Source organism: Lathyrus oleraceus, chromosome 3 (genome assembly GCF_024323335.1).
Source record: "Lathyrus oleraceus cultivar Zhongwan6 chromosome 3, CAAS_Psat_ZW6_1.0, whole genome shotgun sequence".
Taxonomy (NCBI): Eukaryota; Viridiplantae; Streptophyta; class Magnoliopsida; order Fabales; family Fabaceae; genus Lathyrus; species Lathyrus oleraceus.
Window position 1 is genome coordinate 469,079,947 of NC_066581.1, and position 6,672 is coordinate 469,086,618.

The following is a 6,672-nucleotide window of genomic DNA, read 5'->3' on the forward strand; positions in this document are numbered from 1 at the left end:
TTGAGGTTGTCCAGGGAATTGTCCTCCAGGTGTAGTCTGAGGGGATTGGTTTAAAGCTACCTGAGAGATCTGGGTTTCAAGCATCTTGGTATTAGTAACTATTTGGTCAACCTTGGTTCCTAACTGAGTAATCAATTCGTTAACATGAATGTTTTGGTTCATGAACTCCTAGTTTTTTTGGGTTTGAGCGGTGATAAAAGTTTCCATAATTTTCTCAAGGCTCGGCTTTGGTGGTACAGGTTGCATAGGTTGATTTAATCTAGGGGCTTGATAACTAGGTCTCGGAGGTGTATTATTTTGGATAGGGTTATTGTTTTTATAGGAGAAGTTCGGGTGATTCCTCCATCCAGGGTTATAGGTATTTGAATATGGGTTCCCTTGGGTGTAGTTCACTTGCTCGAAGTGAGTTTCGTTCAATAGGCTGCATTCTGCGGATTGGTGTCCTTGGGTTCCACATATCTCACAATCCGACGAAACTGCGGCTACAGTGTTCGGGTTTGTGTACATATGCTCGACTTTTAAGGCTAATGCGTCCATTTTAGCTTGCATCATGTCTATAGAGCTTAGTTCATGCACTCCTCCTTGGGCTTCCTTCTTCTCAACTGTCGCTCGTTCGACTCCCCATGATTGATGGTTTTGAGCCATATCTTCAATGAGGGAACTAGCTTCAGGATAAGGTTTGTTCATCAGAGCACCGCCTGCGGCAACGTCGATGGTCATCTTTATGTTATAGTGAAGTCCATTATAGAAGGTTTGAATGATTAACCAATTTTCTAAGCCATGATGTGGGCATGCTCGTAATAACTCTTTATATCTCTCCCAAGCTTCGAACAGCGATTCTCCTTGGTTTTGGGTAAATCTAGTTATATGGTTTCGAAGAACGGCGGTCTTACTCGGGGGAAAATATCTAGCAAGAAAAACTCTTCTAAGGTTATCCCAAGTCGTAATGGAATTGGGTGGAAGGGAATCTAACCATGATAGGGCTTTATCTCTGAGGGAAAAAGGAAATAATCTTAAACGTATTGCCTCAGGAGAAGCTCCATTGGTTTTAAAAGTATCTGCTAATTGAAGAAATATTTTTAAATGTTGGTTAGGGTTCTCGGTAGCGAGACCCGCGAATTGTCTCTATTGCACTAGTTGCAACAGGGATGGTTTAAGTTCAAAATTATTGGCTGGGATAGTTGGGTTTACTATACTAGAACTAGGTTCTTCATTAGATGGTTGAGCGAAGTCCTTAAGAGGTCTTTGGTTTTGATCTTCGGCCATAGCTCTCTTAATTCTATGAAAGAATAAACGTGCGCGAGCGTAACGTTCAGGTTCTGCCAGAGGGTATACTAAACTTAAACTTCCGGTGTTGCGAGTTCTTTGCGTCGACCGGCGGGAAATAACCTAAGTCTAAACGATATAACAACAGGAAAATGAAATTTGACGAAATTGGTCCCCGACAACGGCACCAAAAACTTGATGCGTGCTTTTCGCAAGTATACGAACGCGTCAGAGTAATATAAAAGATTATCGAATCCACAAAGACCAAGTGTCAATCTATCGTTATCTGTCGTTATGGTGTTTATCAAAGGCAATCGAAATAAGTGTTTTTGTCGTGTGCAATGAAAAGTAAAGTGTTGAAATCGATTTATAAATGATAAAGACAGGGTCGAATGTAATTCACGTAATCAATGGATAATCCAAGTACTTGCTAATAGAGCTACTTATGGGCAATGTTTCCTACTTTGAAAAGAACTAATTTAACAGGAACTATCGCTTTTGCGTATTCAGAACCGAGTTGTACTCCCTAATAAAACCCTCTTATTGTCACTTATAAAAAGGCGCGCATTGCGTTAGAGTAGTAAACCTATTTTTAAGAAATATAGTATCTTGACTAAGTCGAAAAGTATTATAACCTGGACTTCTTAACCAAAAGAGGTTCTTACGAACCAGACTCTAAACTTATAAACGTGTCCGAAAATAGTTTTGAAATCTCTTTTCTTCTTAATGTTAAAAACTCCTAATGAACTAGACAAAGCGCTTTCGCTCTTTTTGAAATAGTTAAAAACAATTAAGTTTAAATAGACGTTGGACGGCTTTCGATCTTACCCAACGGAATTGAAGTACGGGAAAACTTAAGTTGAAAGTTAAAATAGCCCTTAATTGTTTCTACGAACAATTGTACGGATTATCGGTTTAATTACGATCCTTACATTCTAACCTTATAAATTTAGTTAGACATGGTAAAATAAAAGTGCATTAAAGTAAATAAAAGTAGTGCGAGTGCGAGGAAATAAATAATTTAAAGCGAGTGCGAGAAAATAAATAATTTAAAGCGAGTGCGGGAAATAAATAAAGTAAAGCGAGTGCGGGAAATAAATAAAGTAAAGCGAGTGCGGGAAATAAAATAAAGTAAAGCGAGTGCGAGTGCGAGAAATAAATAAAGTAAAGACGAGTGCGGGAAATAAATAAAGTAAAGACAAGAAATAAAAACCTGCTCCAATCGGAGGGCTGAGTAAATTGCAATGCGGAAAAGAAAATGGCGGCAGGATTAACTTCCTTCCAAAGTGCTCCAAACTCGATTACAGACTCTATCACAGACTTGATGACACAATTGTGGTAACACTCCAATGCGAAGCGATTACCACTATAAAATACTGAATATATGCCTAAGTGAAACAAAGTTGCTTCTGAGTTTGCCTCTGCTCTAAGTTTGGATGATTGTAAAAGTGAATTCGCGTTTCTATTTATAAGCAAGTAAAAAGATGGAAATGACTTGGATGCCCTTCACTTGAAAATAGGAGGGAACCGTTTTTCCTCTTGTGGCGCCCGCCACAAGGCCATGGCGCCCGCCACAAGGCCATGGCGCCCGCCACAAGCACAATATGGGGCGCCTTAGTGGAAGTAGTGGGAAAACATGGGAGTTAATGGAAGTTGAATTTGACACGTCATGGCTTGGTCTGTGGCGCCCGCCATTGGGTAGGCCATAAGCACAAAATGCTGAATTTTAGGGTTTTTAGCCCTTTTTCGCTCCTTTTCTCGATCGGGGCTCCGATTAAAGTAAAAACCTGAAAACAAAGAAAAACATAACAATAACACAACAAAATGATAATAAAACAGCTAGAATGCATGTGAAATCGGAGTCGAAAATACGTAAATTTTAGTGTGATCAGAGGTGACATCCCTACTAATTACTCTTGCCACACTCTGATCGATCCACCTGTCCCTACTTCTCGAATATGAGTTTCTAATCGTCAAGCTAAAGACGTTAAACAAGCGATGTGTGGGAGGCAACCCATGATTTTTCTCTATTTTCTCACTTTATTATTTTCTTGCATTTTTTATTCGATATTTTATTTATGTACTTAACTGGACTAACCTTCGTAATATCTATGTTTCAGGTTTCAGGTTTTAGGTCCGTAGCATTCTCCACTAACCATATTTTTCAGGATGCAGAGTTTCGATGATATGCATGTTATGTTCAGAGATGAAATTCAGATAAAGCGATATGTGGTCCTATCTGAGCGTCTTATGTTACCCACTAGGTACCCTAACCCTGATTTCATGGAAACCTTAGGTCTTGAGGCAAGTGTGAGGTACCTATGCAATCAACTTCAATGGGAAGAATATAATAATACCATGCATGTAACCTATATGAACCTAACCTTGGAATTCTTAAGCTCCCTCGGCTATGAACCCTACATTAGAATTGGCTCTCAGAGAGGCTATATTAACTTCAAATTATTTGGAATTAAGTACACCTTCAATCATAAGGAGTTTGTTGAGTTACTTGGTTTTCAGTGTGGCCTTGATGTTATGCCTGGAATCCCTTTAGGGTATTTTATGCAGGATGAGATAGACAAATTCAGGAGTGATATCACAAGAGGAGGGAGCCCTGACCCTTCTACCCATCTATCCAATATAATCCATAACCTAGCCTTCTGATACTTCCAGATGATCATAGCCAACACTTTCCTTGGAAAGAGTGATATTGATACCCATGTTAGTGTTGAGGAAATCCTTTTTCTTTTTTGTATCACCCAGTCACGCCCTGTAGCCTTTGGAAATTTTCTGATTGACAGCCTTAACCTTACAGCCAAATCTTCTGAAGGGCTTATTCATGTGGGAGGAATTGTGACACATATAGCATCTGCCCGGGGTCTTGATAGAAAATTAGTTCACCTGACTTCTTACTATGGTTACACCCTAATGGATGTTACCTTCTGTTTAGATCGTGTCCTGATAAGGAGAGACTCCTTTAGGCCGAACCAATATAAGCTCCTGATCAATCATGAGACCATCTATTACTTTACTTTACCTGATCCCACTAAGACTAATGACCATGACAAAGGAAATTGGACATACGCCTTAGAAGGCCAGGATGAGACACCTGATGAACCCAGATCCCCTCCAGTACCAGAATACCATCCCTTGCCACCATCAGATAGGACCACAGTGCTTTCTAATTATTTTGATCTACAGATATGCGACATTCACACTGAGCTTATTGAGTTGCGCAGAGAAGTGGCCATCCTCCGCCAGGAGGTTACTAATATTACCTTGCAGTTAGAGGTGTATGATGCTACTAATGCCACAGAGGTTGATTTCCTATACCAGGAAATCGGCGATCTCCGTCGTCAGCTAGCAGAGGCATGAGATTCTAGTTACACTGAGGAACCATTGACGCACTGAGGACTATGTTTTCCAGCTTTTATCACTTTATTTATTTCGTATATTCAGACATATATCTATATCTATTTCTAGATTTATTTTATTTCCGCATATATTTGTTTTTCTCATCTTTTCGCTATGATATTATCACATCATATAATATTATTTCTTTTATGTTTCTATTTTATTGTTTCTTTAAATATTTTATTTTATTTTATTTTCTTATGTTGAAAAAAAATTAATTATATCATGCATGTACAAATACAAGGAAGAAGAACATATTAGAAGTTGTTGTGCATACCCCCAAAATGACTCAAAGCAACCAAGCCCAATGCTCAATCCATGAAACCGGCCTAGTAGGAACAACAAAGATGGCGAGCGACATCTAGTCCAAGCGGCCGCCATGGGGTCTGAGTATATCTCGGACAGAATCACACAAACCTCCATTTTTACCCCCCCCCCCCCCCCCCCCCCCCCCCAAAACTCATCTTCAACCTCTCAAAACCCCTATTTTCTCCATTCTTAACCACCATTAAAACCCACTCAAATCCCATTAAATTTCCATTCAAACAAAAATCCACTACCAATCTTACTTTCATTTCCAATTTCCACCATTAAGATCCCATTTCACCATCTTCCCCTATAAAACCCATATTTCTTCCTCATTCATCACCAAGGGAAAAAATGGAGCATTATCTAGTCACTTTCCGTTGAGGAAAACCCGGAGATAGGCAAAGGAGGATATTCGAGGAGTTGTAGACCAGGAAATTTTCTCCACCAGGTATATCGATGAAGATTGTCTGTATAATTTGGGAATTTTTCACAGTGTTTGCTATATGTTAGATAATTTAGGATTGCATGATATTTTTATAAAATAGGAACCTACATTTGAGTACCTGACCCGGGAATTCTTAAGTTCCCTAATTTATATTGTTCATCCTAACACTGCTAGCACATGCGGTACAGTACGATTTAGAATGTTTAATGTTGAATATGAGTACACCATCGATGAGTTAGCAGGTTTGTTAGAATTTCCTTACGGGGAAGATGCCCTCTGTGAGACACCGTTAGACTCTGAATGGTCATCTGAGGAATTAGAATTTTGGAAAAAATTGACAGGTTTAGACACTGACTCTTTTGAGGGGAACCTGACCTCAAATATTCATAACCCGACCATACGCGTTTTTCGCTATCTGTTGGCTTGCACAATTTTTGGTCGGGAAAATCCTAATAAAATCAATGCCAAAGAACTATTATTTTTGCAGGGTAGCCTCACAAAGAGAAAAATTAACTATGTCCCCTTTATGCTTGCACATATGTGTGTCGTTCTGAAAAAGGGAGGGACTATTTCTTTTGGAGTCTTAATTACCTCCATTGCTAGAGCTTTGCATCTTGACACTGAGTTAGCTACATTAGAACCATTACTTCACTGTATAATAAATTTAAATTTTTTAAAATATATGCAATTATGCAGGGTGAGGAAAGAGGGCAGTTATAACCATATGGTTCATAGTGTAGATATCCCAAGTGTATTTTTACCTTGTTCTCGATGTACAGATGTGCGCCTTGAGAGAAATTGGATTTAGGATCTGCAAGCTCCACCTTTTGAAGAAGGTGACGGGTCGATGATGAGTATGAGCGGAGAGACCAGTCTCCCGTTCCGACCATGCCTTCACACCATGCATCACCTGCACACACTGCACCATCTTTTACTCACCCTTCTACAGGTACATCCTCTGGATTTAACATTACTGAAGAAATATGGCGAGAGCTACAAGCTCGAGAAGAAAGGCGGGATGTCTTATTATCTGCCATGAATCAACAGTTGAAGGACAACATGGACTTCATGCGTGAATCACAGCGGCAGACTGATAGTTCTCTTCGCAGCATCATGAAATCCCAACAAGCCCCCTCTCTAATCAGCAGCGTCAACAAGCAAACTTTTAGAGACACTTTACCCTGATGGAGGCCACACAAGGCTCCATATTGGGTAACCTTCGACAGCTGCGGGAATCT

General features: G+C 39.7%; 1 non-coding gene across 1 annotated transcript; it reads left to right on the plus strand.

The window, feature by feature from the left end:
- Nucleotides 1-775: 775 nt before the first annotated feature.
- LOC127133399 (small nucleolar RNA R71) lies at nucleotides 776-882 on the plus strand. The gene has a single exon (XR_007807378.1). It is a non-coding gene; the product is annotated as a small nucleolar RNA R71 (small nucleolar RNA).
- The last annotated feature ends 5,790 nt before the right edge of the window (nucleotides 883-6,672 follow it).